The following is a 19,471-nucleotide window of genomic DNA, read 5'->3' as shown; positions in this document are numbered from 1 at the left end:
TTGATTGTTCTATTCGGTAAATCAGTATCTGACTGTGGAGGTGGGTGCCATGAAGTGAACGGATGTAATTGCTTGTCTTACAATGTCTGCATTGTTGGCATTCTTTGTACATAGTGAATGTTTGTGTCGTGGTTGCAGTTAATTTTCCAGCTACATGGCTACACCTCTTTGCTGGATGTGTGAAGATGAGTTGTTTATCAAACAGTGATCGGCAAGAGGCATTACAACACAGCACTATCTTGGATTCGATGCAGCCTCTAGACTGCGTACACTTCACCTCCTGTTTGAATACAATTGCTAATAGGTGTGATTGGTGAACCCGCTCCCTAATGCTCCTTACAGTCCCTGTAGAATAAAGAAATACATCCTGGAGAGTAGAGAGTGACATTATTTTACTCACCAAAAAATAAACACTTCCTTTTACTACTTTAATGTACTTTGTTGAGTGCAAGTTTCTTTATTAATACAATATTTTTTTCTGAAATTTTTTAACCGATACAAACGCCAACAATTCAGCACGGTCGACAGATCGGAAAAAGAAAAGAGAAGGGGTAAGGGGAAATAATAGACACTGGTGCAAATAACATTTCTATTTATGTACAGACGTTCCTGTGGCATGGGGAGGCAGCAGGGCGCACGCTTAGATGGTAGTGCGATGGTGTGCTTGGCAGGTTCCGTGCTCCCAAGGGTCTGGCTCTGACATCCTTTTAACAAGTTCACTTGGCATTGAACCCATTTTGACCTAGTTGGAGATGTTCTCTTACTAGGCATCCTTTTTTCGCTGGAGCCCAATGTCTTTGCGGAATTAGTTATTCAGTAAGGTGCACTGAAAAGAAAAGGCAGAAACACAAAATGAGCAGCAAGTCTGACAGCGTAGGTTTATGATTGTGATCTAAGACAGGGTGGTGTCCATTTCCAATAGCCAGACAATTCTATATGAAAGCCAATGTTCCTAATTAGCATAGAATAGAGATACAGTATTGAATGTAGGACAACCAAAGAGAGATAACATTCGTGAAAATAAGGAGAGCTGAACTAAATGGGTCTAATGAGCACTTCTGGTCATTGAGAGCATGTGTCCTAAGGTTAGAGGGGTTGACCTGGAAGCTGGGGGACCGGTTCGAGTCTCGGTATGGACACTCAACAGCCGGTGATTCTAGGCAAATCACTTAATCTCCCCATGCCTAACAAAAAATGAATGTATTCCTAAGTAAGGCAACTGGTGCTCATGTAAAGCGCTATGATTCGAGTGGAGGTTTCCCTATATAAAACTCCCCCCCACCCCCAAGAAAAAAAACCACAATTGTCTGCAATCCTATGCTCAACATTAAGGGGCTGATTAGGATGGCGGACGGACCTGCGTCCGTCCACCACCCCAGAGTAGGAGGGACCGTCCGCAGGGGCAGCGGCGGTCCCTCCGTGCAAATTAGGATGTGACCGCCACCCTGGCGGTCACATCCTGTATTTTTAACATTGCGGCGGGAGCTGCTTGAAGCAGCACCCGCCGCAATGTTAAAAGTGAAAGCAGTGCATTTGCATGCACAAAGCGGCAGGCACCGCGTGGTGCCTGCCGCTTCGTGCACGCAAAGGCAGGGGGGTACCATAGGTACCCCCCATGTGCACCCCCACCCCCCTTCACCCCTGGGGGCCCACAACGGGCCCCCAAAGAAAAGACTGTATGCCTTTCCACGGCAGAAATGCCGCCGTGGAAAGGCATAGGACCACCAACATCCTAATATGCCTGGCGGTGTCTGATAGACACCGCCAGCCATGTTAGAGCTTTTCCGCCGCGGTCGGAAGGCGACCGCGGCGGAAAAGCTGCGGACGGTCTTCCCGACACCCCAGCCATCCTAATCTGGCGGGGGGTCTTTGAAGCCTCCGCAGCGGTTTTTCCGCATCCTCCGGGCCGGCGGACACTTCCGCCAGCCCGGAGGATGTGGAAAAAACGCAATCCTAATCGGCCCCTAGGTTAGGCAAGAAGAGACAAACTAGTAGTAGAGCAACAAATAGTACCCTTGTCAAACCCTGCATGAATTCACATTCGCCTGGCAGGTCAGGTTGACGCCTACTTAAAGGATCTGTTTCGACAGCAGCCAGCTTGCACAGTTTTGGGCTCCTCACTGAAAAGTGCCCCTTCCAACCATTCCCTCCATCCCTCTCGCTGAGAATAGAATAATTTAGGTTTGTGTCAGCAAATTATAATAGCTGGTTCCTGATTCTGATAGGGCAAGTGCAAGGCTGCAGAGATCCCCATGGGGGAAAGTCGTAAGATCCCCATATTCCCCCGCAGCTCCGTCAGAATGTATTTTAAAGATCTGAGTGAGCCACCTGCACATTGAAGAGGTGGCGGGACATTTATTCAGTGGCAGCCACATTGCGGAACACTTACTTTGAGAACAGACACAGGCAGAGACAGACTAAGGAGCAGATAGAAGATAATGGTGGGTGGGGGTGAGTGGCAGACAGAGAGCAAGAGAGTGCTTGCAAGTAGGTGAGAGAGACGGGGAGCGAAAAAGAGAGAGACATCCCTCATTCAACAAGCACTGACAAAGCCATTCGGTCTGGTTTACATTTCACGTACTAAAACATTTAAGAAGTCTGTAACAGTGTGAAAACAAATCAGAAAACGACTGCATTCTATATGCAATGCATTCATTGAACAGAAAATTGAATGCGCCATGATTCAGAGTACTTTTATGATGTAAAACAGTCCCTCATACATGGCAATGCAAACACTCTGTAGAATGTGGAATGATAAATTGGACAGCCAATAGCATGTGATGATTGAGTAAAACTCCTCTGATTGGAGCCATAGCACATTTTGCGTATTTTTTAAGAATTGGTAGCAATAGGCTATGCAGACAGCTATGCTGTCAAGCCAGACCTAATAAAGGACTCTTACTTAATACCCACCTCTCATCTGAAAATGACTTGTCAAGCTCAGAGTTGATGCCCCTTCTGGCTTGCTGACTTCTGTTTAGCAGTATACATGGCCAGTACATATTCATCTCCACTACAGTCACTGATACCTCTTTCATTTAGAGGTCGTTGTAAACTTAGAAACCACTTTGAACATCACATCGCGCAGTGTTGCCTCAAAATGCAGAGTGCCCTCTAGTGGTTAAGGTCTTTGCACATTATGGCCTGTTAGGGCAAATACACACCACACTTTTGGGCACACTCTGAGCACTTTGTCCTGTCAAGAGCACAGAACAAGGAATTATCTTTTTTGGGTTGGTAATGTAGGTTTGAAAAGAGGTTGATTCATCGAAATCTACAGAAGGAATTTGTTTGTCGTGAGTGAATATGAGTAAAAAGACAGTGAGCTGACCTCTTTTTAGACCGAGTGTTTCAAATCTTCTACAGTGTTTGGCAACCTTTTTCAGTTAATGCCACTCCTCAATGACTGTTGCATCTTGGGATATACCCTTGATTTTTACGGTGTTAGGAAAGGCGTGGTAGCACAGGACACCTGAGTCTTCTAAATATGTCTGGTGGCATGTCCATAGGAGTAAGGGACTGCTGTATGAAGGTGTTAAACTCATGAACCATGACCAGTGTCGAGTCTGAGCACAGTGGGTATTCCCGCTGTCAAAGCACACCGTTTTTTATTTCGTTTTTAATTTATCAATAAATGCTGCTTCTAGGTGTTACCTATTTTGGCAGATACAGTGGTGGATGTAACACAATTTTCCTAAGAACACACAAGGTGGTCAACCGGGGGAGCTGGGATTAGAGAATGGAGCTCTACTCGATCCACAGATCACCACTAGAAGGCATATTACCAAGCAATAGCAATAATTATTGCTATTGCTTGGTTAGCGGGAAGAAAATATCGCCGAGCACCGAGGATTTTTACCGCTGAGATACCTTGATATTATCAAGGTTTATCTCAAAAGCGGTAAAAATCCTGCGAAATGCATGAATATCGCTGAAAAATCAGCGATATTCATGCATTATCGTGACAATGCTCTTAGCCATGTTATCCACCTTCCATTGGATAACATGGCTAAGAACTGCTTTTAGCAGGCGTTAGCTTTTGGAGATATTCGCGCTTAGCACGAATATTTCCAAAAGTTGTTAATAGGAGTTAGAGATGTTAGCGACTGTTTTCAGTCGCTAACATCTTGGCATGCCCACTTTGCATGTCATTAGCAATAATTATCGCTGACATGCAAAGTGGGACCCCAAATGCCCGCTATCGCCTACAAGCTGTCGCTAACTGGTGTTAGCGACAGCTTGGTAATAGGGCGATAAAATTATCGCCGCATTAGCGGGAAAAAGTCCCGCTAATGCGGCGATAATGCCCTTGGTAATATGCCCCTAGGTCACATCTTAGAAGTTTTACTGCGCTCTGTTGTTGCTTGTCGGACCATCTCCCCTTCACATTGTGACTTCAGGAGACTCGAATAGAAAATGTGAGCACCCCTTTTCCGTTGCCCTATTGGTTTAATAAAGGGTAAAAACACAAAGCTGAAAGGCCTCTGTGCCTTTCCACTTTATCCGCCAACTGCACAGTCACAGAAATCAAGCACGAAAAGGCTGGCACGCCATCTCCCAGCGGTCAGGCCGCCTGGCGTGTGTTCCTCCGCCTGCAGACAAGCATTCAATGCAGTGTAAAAGAATGAAAGCCTCCTGTTCCATGCCGTATGATTAGGATGACAATGCAGGCACATATTACAGCGCAGCGGGATGCTTGTAAACCAGTGGCACTTTGTTTTTGATTAACCGTTTGGGTTACAGCCTGCACTTAGCATTTGCAACAGGCGCAGTCTGCAGCGGAGACATAACTGGAAGCCAAGCAATGTGTGAAGAGAGGTTTAAAGTCAGTAGAGCGACTGCAAACAGCACAGTAGAAGTCATATTTTTTAGGGAGGAAGGTGATCGGTGTCCTGATCCCCACCCGCTCCAGACAGCATTAGTGCATTGTTTCCTGTGAAAGGATTGCAATGCCTATATTTGTTAAGAGGTTTACGAAGAGAACATCGATTATAAACAAAATCTGAAGTTTTAGTATTAATTAAGTGGTCAGTATTGATGATCCGTGATTTGTGTAATTTCTTTAAATTAGTTTTGTTATTGCTTATATGATAAGTTAAATCCACTTATTCTCTTTTCAAAGTAATAGGCCTAGTTGACATTCTGTAGTTATTGAGACTGTTGTGACTGTGCTATACTCTATTTAATCTTAACCTGGACATCACCTACCATTATCTGGGCCTACACTGTTCAACAAAGCTACCCTGCAGAGTCAAGGAGGCATTATAAGACCAGCATTTCTTTGAGGAAGACGCACTTAGACCCATGCGTCGGGTTTGAGTTACTTTTTTATGCAGACCCCTCACAAAATCTTTTTGGGGATTTACAAACCAACACAAATTGGTATTTGCGTTGATTTGTAAGAATGAAAACATAACACAAACCAGCACGAAACAATGCTTTGTGTTGTCCTCCATCAAGGGGCGTGCCATAGTTGGTGCATGGGCAGTGTAAGGTGCGAGGTCGGGGCCTAGCACGTGTGCAATTACGGGCTATAGTAATGACACACACACACAATAGTTAGAGGGTATGCTGGAAAGGCCCCGAGCGGTCTTCCGCCCTTTTATTATATACCTCGGGGCGTGCCCGTCCCGAGGGTGTATGCATGCGTGTGTGTGTTTGCTACATTGTTGTAGAGAGGCCGGGTGGCTCTCTACATCCCTCCTTCAATTTAGTTCACTTGCCGGACTGCTTTCCGCTTGGCTACGGTGAGGTACACACAAAGTCTCATAGCCTCTGACTGGGGCCGGGGTTGGGCCGTAGGTGGTATCGGTGATTGTGACGGACAGGAGATCCAGCAGCCCCGGCCGGGGTTGCGTCACCGTCTTGGGCCGAGGGTGTCGGCTCAGATGCTTCACCTCGGGGAATGATGGGTTGATGGATATCTTCGCCTGACCTGTCGGGGTTCCGGCGGGACACCGAGCATTGCCCCCCGGGCCCTACGTCGTCCTGACGGCCAGATTCTGCCCCATTTGTCTCTTCAGTGTCTCTGGGATTGCCGTCCGGTCTCCCTACTCTTTTGAAACAGGACACATTGCGGGTAACAGTCTGTTGGCCTAGGCGGGCGGTCACCATCGTTCCTCGAATCTTTTCAACTGTCCATCTTTCCGGTTCAAATGGAGTTCTGAATTTCCACCCTGGGTGACGATCTTGTACCACCTCGGTGTCTCCTTCCTGTAGCTCAGGTCGTCTTGCGCGTCTCCCCTCGCTGGCCTTTTGATTTGTGACGGTTCTTCGTGACTGGATCGCGTCACTGTCTCTCATTTCCGGTGTCCAGGTGGAGGATGTTGGGATGTTTCCCCTTGGGGCTCTTTTGAACAGAATATGTGCGGGAGCACATTGGGTGGTACTATGGGGAGTCTGTCTATACGCACTTAGAAATTGGTCTAAAGCGACTTCTGGGTCACTTCCATTGTTCACAGCGATACGGAGGGCCCTATTGAGGGTCCTCATGAATCTTTCCACTTCGCCATTTGCTTGTGGCCACAAAGGGGTGATTTTCCGGTGCTTTATCCGCAGTCCTTCCAGATACGCTTGGAATTCCCTCCCTTGAAAAGGCGGCCCGTTGTCCGATTTCACTTCATCTGGGAGCCCCATTGTGGCAAAGATGTGATCCAGCGCCTTCTTGACTTGCCCAAACGCTGTGGAGGTGAGGAGTTCTACGACAGGAAATTTTGAAAAAGAGTCCAGCACCACCAAGGTGTGTCGACCATCCGGGAAGCTCCCGAAATCGATGCTCAGCTGAGTCCAGGGGGTTGTTGCCGCTTCTTCCGTGATGATCGGGGCCGGAGCTGGATGCGAACCGGTGATGGTGCAGGCGTGGCAGGATCGCACCATGTCGTCCACCATGCGGTCCATGGCTGGGAACCACACTTTGTTGCGCAATCGGGCTTTCGTTTTGGCCATCCCTTGGTGGCCCACGTGAGCTATCGTGAGCATGTGTTGCTGGAGACTTGCAGGCACAACGATGAGGTGTCCTCGCAGCACGATTCCTTCATCTCCAACGCTCAACTCATGGCGGATCTGCCATAGTTGTTGCCGTGCGTGTCTCGCTTCTGGTCGCAGCCCTTGCACTCCATCCAGGAATCGAGTCCAGCTTCCGTTTTCAAAAGCTTTCTTGACTCGGGTCAGTGTCTCATCGGCAGCGGTGGCTTCCCCTATCTCCGGCAGGGTGAGAGTGTCTGGGCAGGCGGCTAGGGACACCATGTGTACAAACTCCTCCGCAACTTGCCCATCCGCAAGTGGGAGCGCCTTCTTGGTCACGACCGGGTGCCTGGACAGATAGTCCGCAGGATTGTGAGCACCCATTCGAAAGATCAGAGCAAAATTGTAGCCTTGCAGCTGGACTTCCCACCGCTTGATTCGCGGGGGAGCGAGCCTGGAGGACCCCGTGAATAGTGGCAGGAGTGGCTTGTGATCAGTTACGATTGTGAAATTCTGGCCAGAGAGGTAAAGGTGAAAATGGTGGCAGGCCCACTTGATGGCTAACGCCTCTCGCTCGATCTGAGCGTACCGAGTCTCAGTGTCTGTGAGGGTTTTACTCGCGTACGCCACAGGCCTCCACTCATCCAGGCCATATTCTTGGAGCAGGACTGCACCGAGGCCTACAGGGCTGGCGTCTACGATCAGTTCGGTTTTCCTGCGTGGTTGGAAGTAAGCCATCGTGGCCTTATCCAGAAGGCTCGTCTTGACATCCTGGAAGGCTTGATTCGCCGCGCATGTCCATTCCCACTCCTGATCCTGCCTTGTGAGTGCACGGAGGGGCTCGGCCAGATCTGCTAGATTGGGTATGAATCGGCCACAGTACGTGGCCATCCCGAGGAAGCTTCTCACTTCGGATGGGTTCCGGGGTGTGCTTGCATTCCGGATGGCTTCTGCTTTCTTCGGGTCCATTCGGAGCCCTTCGCGGGTGAACCTGTAGCCAAAGAAATCAATGGCTTCCTGATAGAACGAGCACTTTGCTCGGTGGAGGGTCAACCCGTGTTCTTGGAGTCTCTGTAGGGTGGCCCGTAGATGGGCATGGTGTTCCTCCAGCGTGTTCGAGTAGATGAGGATGTCATCGCTCAGATTGATCACCCCGCTCAGCCCTGAGAGTACCTCTCTAATCGCGTTCTGAAATACCTCGGCCGCCGATGACACCCCGAAGCTCAGCCTCTTGTATCGCCGGAGCCCGACATGAGTAGAGAAAGTCGTGATGTATCGGCTTCCTTGTTCAAGTTCCAGCTGGTGGTATCCCGCATTGAGGTCGAGTTTAGAGAACCATTTCGCCCCGTTGAGGTCGGCGACGATGTCGTCCATTGTGGGCGTGATGTGACGCTCCCTTTTCACGGCGGCATTCGGCAACCTCATGTCGACGCAGAGCCTGATGGCGCCCGGCTGCTTGGGTTTGGGGGCCACCACCAGCGGGGATACCCAGGGGGTCGGTCCCGACACCTTCTTGATGACGTCTAGATCTTCAAGTCTTTTGAGCTCTTCTTCCACCTGAGAGCGGAGATTGAATGGCACCCTTCTGTGTCTCAGGGCGACGGGACGTATGGAGGTGTCTATGTGCAGTTTGACTTTCTTGCCTTTGAGCTTTCCGAGGCCACTGAACAATGCGGGGAATTCTTGTAGCATGTTGTCTGCGTGCGATTGATGAACTTGGTTGGCGAAGAAAACCAGTCCCAGATCTTCAGCAGTATTGCAGCTGAGCAGTGTGCCTTTCTTTCCTTCGGTAATGTGGAACCGCGCCTCCGTGGTGTATTCTCCATTGCTGATAGTAGTGCAGATGACTCCGCGCAGCGGCAGGGGTTCCGTGCCCCCATATGTGTATATTCGGGTGTTTGACGGGGCAAGTGGAGGTCGGGGCGACATTTGTTCATACTGATCGGAGTCCATTACATTCACTGAAGCTCCGGTATCGATGAGCGCTCTGATCTCCGAGCCTTCCACTGATATGGTGCACATGGGGGGTGGTCTCTTTCGGGTGGAGATCCGGCTGACATATGATATCACATACACTTCGTCGTCGTCCTCATCTTCATAGTGTGGCCTCCTGTCTTGAGCGTGTGTGTCGGGAGGTGGGTGTTCTGGTTCCAGCGATAGTCGTCTCACCCTTGATGTCAGCGACCGAGGCCCATACCCACCTCGTGACCTGGGGGCATTGGGCCTATATCTTCCTCCTTGGCACACGGCGGCAAAGTGATTGAGTCTCCCTCACTTTGAACAGATCTTTCCTTTTGCGTTGCATACTGCTGTTGCTGCATGGTCTCCACCACAGTATGCGCATTGAGCATCCCGGGATTGCCACTGTCGTGCGCGTCCCCCTTGCGGTCTCCTTTGTATGGCGTCTACTGTTTCTTCCTTGATGGGCGCCATTTTGGGCGTGGCTGGTGGAGCCATGGGGGACCGAAGCGCCAACTCCATTTCATCCGCTCTTGAGTCTGACAGTTCATGAGAGCGAGCGAGGACAAGGATGGCGTCTAACGTAATTCCCGGTTGTCTGAGGATAAGCTTTCGGAGTAGTTTGGACTTGCACCCCACAATGATTTGGTCCCTAATTTCCTCGCGCGGGTCGGTGAATGGGCAGCTGCTGGCCAGCCGGCGCAGCCTAGCGTAGTACATGTCCACTGACTCAGTCTCCGTTTGCCACGCCCGCTTGAATTTAAATTTTTCATAGTCAGTGTTTACTTGGGGATCAAAATGGGTGTTGAGTGCGTTCACCGCCGCGTCGTAATCATCTTCCTCTCCAGTGTTCGGGAGAGACTCAAAGAGGTCATATATTTCCGGGCCCCCGTAGAGGATCAAGAGCGATCTCTTCACGGTGTCATCCGTTTCCCTGGTTCCTTTGAAATATAGGTTCAGACGCCCCAGCCACGCTTTCCACCGCGGTGCCGCCGTTGCGGGGTCCGCCGTTTCGCTAAACGGGGGAATGGGGGCCACCCCTGTGTGGGCGTGATTGATTACGTGTGTGTCAGCATCGCGGCGTTGAAGTGGGCCAGCGGGTCCAGGTTGGGCTGCATTGGTGGCAGGCACAGCGGCCGCGCTCCCAGTAGCGTTATCTGTCATTCTTGTGTCCCCTCACTGGACTTACTCCCCCTTGTCACTGGGCCGTGTGACCTGGTATGGGGCAGGGAGTAAGTGTCGTGGTAGGCGCTTTATACAGGGTATCTGTGGTAGGCCTTTCGTATTACACCTTCAGGGACCGTTGGTGTTGCCAATGCTTATTGGATTTCCACCAGCGTGTGACAGTGTGCTGCAGTAATGTCTCTGTCCACCTTGCTTTTATATCGAATGTATCTTTCGGTTATTTCCTCCCTTTGTTTCAGAACAGAGCACAGCTCCGGTGGAGAGGCGAGGGTGCAGGGCCAGAGAGCACCGACGTAACGCACAGGGCGCTGGAGGCTCCACGTGTTCACAGGCCAGGGGCAGACGTGCAGCGTCTCCCCTCTTCACCCCTCTCCCGCCGGGGCAGCGCGTCTGGAGGAGAGCGCGCGTTCGCGCAACGCGCCAGAGCACAGGGCGAGCCCCCAGGCAGTGACGCGCGCAGCGCGGGGGGGCCCAGGCCAGGCCGCAGGGACGGTGCACTCACCCGGGAGCCAGGAGGGACAGCAGGCACAGCTCCCGCCGGCTGAACACGCTCCGTGACGGGAGGCGCGTGGGCGGGAGCTTCCAGCGAGCAGGAACACCAGGCCGGCGGGCGAGCTCCGCGGCCAGGGACAGCGCCAGGCGGCCACAGCAGGTGGGGGCTAACAGGTAGGGAGCGGACTGCTCCAGCAGGCGGCCAGGCACGCGCGGGGGCGGTACCGGCCTCGTCGCCAATGTAAGGTGCGAGGTCGGGGCCTAGCACGTGTGCAATTACGGGCTATAGTAATGACACACACACACAATAGTTAGAGGGTATGCTGGAAAGACCCCGAGCGATCTTCCGCCCTTTTATTATATACCTCGGGGCGTGCCCGTCCCGAGGGTGTATGCATGCGTGTGTGTGTTTGCTACATTGTTGTAGAGAGGTCGGGTGGCTCTCTACAGGCAGGTCCATGTTACCATCCATGGCTGTTGACGCAAAACCCTATCTACTAACATTAGTAGAGCTTTGTGCTAAACAATGCCACTTGAAACAGGTGTTAAAGGAGAAATGCTTTCATTTATCCTTTCTTTTCTGACTTTGCATGTGTGCTGCACTGTAAAGCACACATACACCCAAAGTAGGAAAAGTTTTAAATTTAGTCTAAGCATAATTGGACTGGTAAGGTATCCTTCTGGTACAAAACCTATGCTAGACTCATGCAGACACCTTCGCACCGTGGCGCAAAGGTGTGTGCTGGCACTCTGCAGCAAAATACTGTGCAGGTGCTAGGGAGAGAGGAGGAGAGTGTCATATCTCTGCAGATATGGCAATTTCCTCCTCTCCCCTGTCACGCAATGAAGAACAGCAATTTTGGGTGTGGTGCTGCTTTGTGTGACAGGTACCTAAATCTGGGCCTCTGTATCTTGCTGAGAAGGTGACGTTTGCAGTGCCACCTTTGATTCAGTTCAATGATCCTTACCACTTCATGGACCTGAGAAAAAGCCTGACATCCCACCTTAAGCATTAACTGATGTATATGTTGGCCATCACTCTAATGGTTACAGTAGTTTGGAGGTAACTTAGAGGTAAACGATGTAGGAATGTTAATGTCATCAACCTCATCTTTATGTTGAAGGACTATGCTGTTCCCCACTCATTGTTCCAACATGACCTCAAGGTAATATAAAGAATGAAACACCAAAATGACTATGTTGTCAAGTTGATATAATGCATCAGAGGAGAGACACCTGCTCCTGGTGGTGCCCCCCCAGTAGCATTCTTTAACTCTCAGTCCACCTCTATCAAGAAGAATTCTATAATGGGGGTATCATAATACACACCCAGACCTCCAGCACTGTAGACTTGGAAGAATCACATATAGAAGCAGGAAGAGACGCTGATTAATTTATTTAAGGGTTAAGCAACATATCATCTATTTCTCAAGGTTTGTGCTTAATTTAGCTTCATGTGGATCTGGCGGTCTTCACTTGACCAGAAACCATTTGGCTAGAATGGGTTGTCTAAAATGGTTTTATTGTTGCACCCATGCAACACTTTCTTACATTCTCCTCTGGTGTAACCAGAAAGATAAATCTCTGACTATTTCTGTCTCCATGGTTCAACAGGGAAGTTACAGAGTCATTCAAATGACTTTTATCAGTAGTATTCTTTACATCTGCTTAGATGAGAGCCATAGGTACATCTCTCTCTTCTAATCCCTTGGCAGGGGAAACAGCTGTGCGAAAGAGCTACAAGGCTCAGAACCCTTTGAACATACAGAACGAAGAGATGGAATTACTCTGAAAGTAATGCATGGCCCCTCACAGTGGTGTGGCCATTCTGGACAAGAAAGAGCTGCCCATACCAGTCACTCTAATTGCTTACAACCATGGTGATACTGGACGATCCTATTTGGGAAGAGTTTACAACTAAAGGTATAATTTGAGCACATACAGTCGTGAGGAACAGTCGCAAATGGGTCAGCAGTGGACAGACAGCCACTGAACCAATGGCCCATGCAAAACCTGGCACAGCTACTACTCTACTACTTCTTTGGCTTTAATATAAAGGTCACTTACACATCTTGCAGGTGCCATACATTTACAACTGAATTTAATTTAATACTGTGATAAAAGATACTTGATGTTGCTTCTGTGTCACGTACAGATAATGAACACAGCATAGTGGGACCAGTAGTTGATGCTAGTGCTGTATAAAACACATTGTCTGAAATGAATTGGGTCAAAGGAAAGTACATTTTATTGATTTTTGCTGCTTCATGTAGAAGGAGAGATAAGGCCAGTGACACTTCTCACACTGGAAATCTCTCCTTTTTAGTACACTGAGAAGAAGGAACTGCCTTACCCACAGCATGCAGGTGAGCAGGGAAGCCCAACTGCAGGGTGCACGGTGCAATATGTTCCTGGGTCCTTCAGAGAGGCAGTCGCAAAGAAAATCGTTGCTGTGCAGGAGTAGGAATGATAAGGGTTGGGTAGGCAACTGAATGGCTCATGCCTTTGGTAGTTGTGTGGCAGGCTAAGGGTAAGATACACTGCTGGGATAATTTAAGACTCAAGAAAAAGTTAAGTGTTTGCTGATAGGCTTCTCTTATATTCGGATCCTAAATCATAAGACACATTCACACATCCAGGGACTCCATGAGTTAGGGGAAATAGTTCTAGTGACTAGATATATTACGTATACATGTGCATGACGGGTTAATGTTCGGCAAATCTGGACTGGTCTATCCAGCAGTTTAACACTTCCAGTTGGGCCAGCCTGAAAGAGCCAGTGTGTGTGCTGTGTTTTAGCTCCGCCCCTGCCCACAGGCCAACTGGGCCTTTCAAGTTGGCCTACGTGGCAGTGCGAAACTGCCCAAAATATCAGATCAATACTGATATTTAGACACAGTAATTGAAAATGCTCATCTTAAAAAGGGCACCGAAGCCTGCCACAGGCTCTGGTACTACAAAACTCTGCAGCTTCACCGGTTCAGGAAGAGTAAAGATGCTCAACTAACTGGTACTAAGCTTCATGGGCCCTCTCGGAGAACAGATTAACCAACATGCGAAATGCTGAAACTCGTATGAGATTCAATCCAATTCCCCTTACATCAGAATAAATGCCATGCTAGCAAGTGGACAAGTCATTGCAAACAAATTTGCAGATGTGCCAGGGCCCATTGTTGAAGTCGCCATTGTGCTTTAGAAGAGAAGGCAGCGGGTGGAAGAAGACAACACTAAGGGCCTGATTCACAAAGAGCCTCCACTGTCGTGGAGGAGGCTCTGCAGTCGTGGCTGAGTCTCTACAGTCGTAGCGGATGCTCTGCAGTTGTGGGGGAGTCTCCGCACTCATGGTGGAATATCCACAATGGAATTTCCCACTGCGGAGAATCTGCCACGACTGCGGATACTGCGCCACAGCTGCAGAGGCTCTTTGTGAATCGGGACCCAGGACTTCAGGACATCACCCCGTAGCTGAAGGTTCTCCTCAGTTGGATGGGTGCAGTGAGTGGAAAGAGCATGCTAGTTAATGTACAAACTTACTTATGAGAAGGACGCGAGGTTGGAGAATACTACTTGAATCAGGGAGGAATCCGAAGTCCAAGGCGGTTTAGTAACCCATTTGTTATAGTAGACAAAATGTATTGTGCGCCAAGGACGAATTCTGTGAACCAATATGTCCACGCCTTGATATTCATCAAACGAGGTTAAGAGAAGAGCCTTGCATGAAGCATTGAAGATGGCCGGGCTGCGTGCCAGTGAAAAGGTTTGGCATTGAAAATCATGCATTATTTCACAAATGCTTTTAGTAGCAAACATAAATACACAAATCCTTGAAAGAAAAAGAAAGGGAAGAATATAAAAGGGCAACCTGAGGGAAAAAATCCAGAACAACTGCCATTTTGAAATTTGGAAGATCAACCGTTATTGCGTGCTGAAATAACATGAGGGAAAAATGCAATTCAGAAATGAGAAGTAACACAATACGCAGGAATAATCCTGGGTGAACCGAATGTGCTCGAACGTGAATCATTGCAGTTTGAGTTTGATTAAAGGCTTGACCGTCAGATGCAGCCATTCAAAGGATCGAGTTGTAAGGTCTGGGCCGCATGTCCCATTTCGTATGGAACTGCGCCTTATGTTGACGTTCTAGGGCGGGCGTGGGACTGGGAAGGTTCCTTGAGTTAATCCCTCATACTTAGCGTGAGGGAAACATTCAGACTCTTGGGACTTTTTTCTTAGAATTACAGTACACATTTAGACTTTGGGACGGGGCAACAATATACAGCTATTCCATGTTTATCTTTTAGGTTTGGCTTAAAGATAGCTTTATCTCTGTGAACAGCCTCATGTTTTCCAAACAATTCATAATGAAACTGCAAAAATGCATGATATATATATATATATATATATATATATATATATATATATATATATATATATATATATATATATATGTTAATTTTCTGGCAATTAGTCTGCCCTTTAATTTTGTGAACTTTGTAGTCTTTTTTCCATGGCGATGGGGGAAGACGGGTCCTACCTCTATCACGTGTAAATACATTGTTTTAAATGGTGTCCACTGGTGGTGGAAAATTGGCTTGTGACAAAGAGCTTTCGCTCGCAACGCGTCAGCCAAAATAAAGAAATCACCTGTTTACAACAGTAACGTGGAGTGCGAGTCCTGTTTTTCCACTAAGAAGTAAAACTATACCGGAAAAACCTTTGTTTATATATATATATATATTCACTGAAAAAACCATAGGTTTCAGGTCATATATAGTTAGGTATTAGCATTTAAAAAACCTTGGAAATTCACTGAAAAAACATAGGTTTCAGGTCATATATAATTAGGTATTAGCATTTAAAAAACCATTGAAATTCACTCAAAAAACGATAAGTTTTAGTGGTGTTATAGTTAGCTGGACATTTTACTCTTACAAAACCATTGAAATTGCTCCTATATAGTTAGTTGGACTAACTATATTTCGCGCACCCGCAATCCACTGCTGATGATGTCACATATTACATCATTCATGACATGGTCAGTGACATCACTGATGACATCACTGATGACATCTCAAATGACATCACTGATGACATCATCCAGTGACTGTGTGTTTCTGTAAAGTGTAAATATGTTTTACATATTGAAGAATGAGTAGATGTATAAGTGTCTGGATGAAGGATTTGGTAGGTGCGTGACTGACTGTATGAGTGAGTGAGTGATTAAATGTGTCTTACTGAATGCATGGGTTAGTGACTAAACTGTCTGAATGTGTGCATCAGTATGTCTGCTGTTGTGTAAGATGCTGTATGTGTTGATCAGTAGCTATATGAGTGGCTATATGGGTCATTGATTGGTTGCCCAAGTATTTGTATATGAGACTGTGTCTGTGTGTGGGTGACTGGGAGGTGTGGAAACAGCTGTATGGGCGGTTTACTGTGTGCATTGGTGTGTTGGTGAGTGAATGTATATCTCAGTGCTACATGTCCAAGTAAGTACATATGTAAAACACAGTGCATGTGAGAGTTGGTATATATAAATGCCTATACATGAGAGCCAGTGATTATGCAAGTGGCTGTATGGATCAATGTGTACTTGTATCAGTGATTGTTTAAGAGAGTAAGTATGTGTTAGTATATGTTTGAATAAGTAAGGTGTTGTGTGTATAACTGTATAGATGAGGAAATGGGAGTGTGATTGATTCTTTGCATGACTGACTAGGTATGTGAGAAACTCCATGGATGAGTGAAAGTGTGTGAGTGTCTCTATAGGTGTATAAGTGCATATGATAGTATTGTATTGATGAGTGACTGTATGTATGAGTGATTGTATGGGTGAATGAGTGGATGTGTGTGTAGACCTAGGTTATATTAAGGTTATATTAGAGTGTGAGGAGGTGCATCGTATTATCACATGAATGATATCATCAGTGATATGATCAGTGATGTCAAATGAGATGTCATCAGTGATGTCATCAGTGATGTCATTTGAGATGTCATCAGTGATGTCATCAGTGATGTCACTGACCATGTCATGAATGATGTAATATGTGACATCATCAGCAGTGGATTGCGGGTGCGCGAAATATAGTTAGTCCAACTAACTATATAGGAGCAATTTCAATGGTTTTGTATGAGTAAAATGTCCAGCTAACTATAACACCACTAAAACTTATCGTTTTTTGAGTGAATTTCAATGTTTTTTTAAATGCTAATACCTAATTATATATGACCTGAAACCTATGGTTTTTTCTGTGAATTTCCAAGGTTTTTTAAATGCTAATACCTAACTATATATGACCTGAAACCTATGGTTTTTTCAGTGAATTTGCAAGGTTTTTTAAATGCTAATTCCTAACTATATATGGCCTGAAACCTATGGTTTTTTCAGTGAATTTCAAAGGTTTTTTAAATGCTAATTCTATTAGCGGATAACGTTTAAATATATTAATATCCTAGTGGGACTACCTGAGCAGCCCTAGGGGGTCAGGGTGTTTCTACCCTGCCCCCTTTTTGTGTGCTACACGTTTGTTTTTATGATTTCTTGTGCCTAATTCCTAACTATATAAGGCCTGAAACCTATGTTTTTTTCAGTGAATTTGCAAGGTTTTTTAAATGCTAATTCCTAACTATATAAGGCCTGAAACCTATGGTTTTTTCATTGAATTTGCAAGGTTTTTTAAATGCTAATTCATAACTATATAAGGCCTGAAACCTATGGTTTTTTCATTGAATTTGCAAGGTTTTTTAAATGCTAATTCATAACTATATAAGGCCTGAAACCTATGGTTTTTTCAGTGAATTTGCAAGGTTTTTTTAAATGCTAATTCCTAACTATATATGGCCTGAAACCTATGATTTTTTCAGTGAATTTCAAAGGTTTTTTAATGCTAATTCCTAACTATATAAGACCTGAAAGCCCACCAGGAATCTCCAGTATGCACCAGGGGACTGCATTGCAGAGAGGTGTAATTAAGCCACGGCCCTTTTTACACCTCTCTGCAACGCAGCCCCGTGCATGTTTGAAGAGGGGGAACTCATTCCCCCTGCATACTGGGGTCCCCTGGGGGCCAACTAGCCCACCTGGAACCTCCAGTATGCGCCAGGGGGCTGCATTGCAGAGGTGTAATGAGGCTATGCCCCTTGTTACACCTCTCTGCAACGCAGCCGCCTGGCGCGTTTGCAGAGGGGGAACTAATTCCCCTTGCATAATGGGGGTCCCAGGGGGTCAACTAGCCCACCAGGAGCCTCCAGTATGCGCCAGATGGCTGCATTGCATAGAGGTGTAATGAGGCCACACCCTTTTTACACCTCTCTGCAACGCAGCCCCCGTGCATGTTTGAAGAGGGAGAACTAATTCCCCTTGCATACTGGGTGTCCCTGGCAGCCATCTTGTGCCTTGTTAGAACCAAGGCACAAGAAAGCAGTGACACAAAGGTGTGAAACTCGCAAAGGGGCCAGAGTAGAAACACCCTGACCCCCTAGGCCTGCTCAGGGGGCCCTACAAGGACCCCCATGGCAAAAAAAATAATATGTACATTTTTTTTTAAAGTCGCGGGGTACAAAAAACAATAAAAAAAATAAAACAATAAGAATAAAAAAACAGTTCTTTTCAGAACTACTTCCAATTTATATAAAAATGCTACATTTAAAAAAAAACTCTGTCTTTCTTTTTTTCTCCAGGGTACGCATACCGGTACGTGTACCGATACGTGCACCGGGGCGCGCACCCCCTCAAAAAAATAAAAAAAAATAATGAGTGTGTGTGTGTGTGTGGTGTGTGTGTGTGGAGGGGTGGGGGGGGTGTGTGTGGGGGGGGTATGTGTGTGGGGTGTGTGTGTGTAGGATGTGTGGGTGTGTGTGTGGGGTGTGTGTGTGGGTGTGTGGGTGGGTGTGTGTGGGGGTGTGTGTGTGGGTGTGTGTGGGGGTGAGGAATGTGTGTGTGGGTGTGTGTGTGTGTGTGAGGTGTGTGTGTGTGTGTGGGGGGGGGTGTGTGTGTCAGAGGTGTGTGTGTGTGGGGGGTGAGGTGTGTGTGGGGGATGTGTGGGGTGTGTCTGTGAGGTGTGTGTGTGTGTGGGGGGGAGTGAGGTGTGTGTGGGTGGGGGTGTGTGGGGTGTGGGGGTGTAGGTGGGGGTGTGGGGGTGTATGGTGTGTGTGCGGGTGTGGGTGTGTGGGGTGTTTGGGTATGGGTGGAGGTGTGGGTGTATGAGGTATGGTGGGGGGGGGTGTGGGGGGGTGGGTGTGTGTGGGGTGTGTGTGGGGGGTATGTGTGTGGGGCACCCCCTCAAAAAAATAAAAAAAATAATGAGTGTGTGTGTGTGTGGGGGTGTGTGTGTGGGGTGTGTGTGTGGGGGGAGTATGTGTGTGGGTTGTGTGTGTGTAGGATGTGTGTGTGTGGGTGTGTGTGGGGGGGTGTGGGTGTGTCTGTGTGAGAGGAGTGTGTGTGTGGGTGTGTGTGTGTGTGTGTGTGAGGTGTGTGTGGTGTGTGTGTGTGTGAGGTGTGTGTCAGAGGTGTGTGTGTGTGGGGGAGGGGTGAGGTGTGTGTGGGGGATGTGTGGGGTGTGTCTGTGAGGTGTGTGTGTGTGGGGGGAGTGAGGTGTGTGTGGGTAGGGGTGTGTGGGGTGTGTGGGTGTAGGTGGGGGTGTGGGTGTGTAAGGTGTGTGTGTGGGTGTGGGTGTGTGGGGTGTTTGGGTATGGGTGGAGGTGTGGGTGTGTGAGGTATGTGTGGGGGGTGTGTGTGGGAGGGGTGGGTGTGGGGTGTGTGTATGTGGGGGTATGTGTGTGGGGTGTGTGTGTGTATGAGTAAAATGTTCAGCTAACTATAACTGGTGTCAAACCTATGGTTTTCTCAGTGAATATCAAAGGTTTTTTAAAT

The 19,471-nt window shown here is 47.7% G+C and overlaps 1 long non-coding RNA gene across 1 annotated transcript in view; it reads right to left on the bottom strand.

Moving 5' to 3' along the window:
* Positions 1-434: 434 nt before the first annotated feature.
* The window catches only part of LOC144791166 (uncharacterized), a 166,221-nt gene continuing 147,184 nt past the window's right edge, over positions 435-19,471 (bottom strand). The window contains exon 2 of the long non-coding RNA XR_013602316.1: positions 435-826. This is a non-coding gene — a long non-coding RNA (uncharacterized LOC144791166). The remainder of the gene's footprint in view (positions 827-19,471) is intronic.

Source organism: Lissotriton helveticus, chromosome 11, assembly GCF_964261635.1.
Source record: "Lissotriton helveticus chromosome 11, aLisHel1.1, whole genome shotgun sequence".
NCBI classification, from domain to species: domain Eukaryota; kingdom Metazoa; phylum Chordata; class Amphibia; order Caudata; family Salamandridae; genus Lissotriton; species Lissotriton helveticus.
This window is presented reverse-complemented; position numbering and strand designations above follow the sequence as displayed.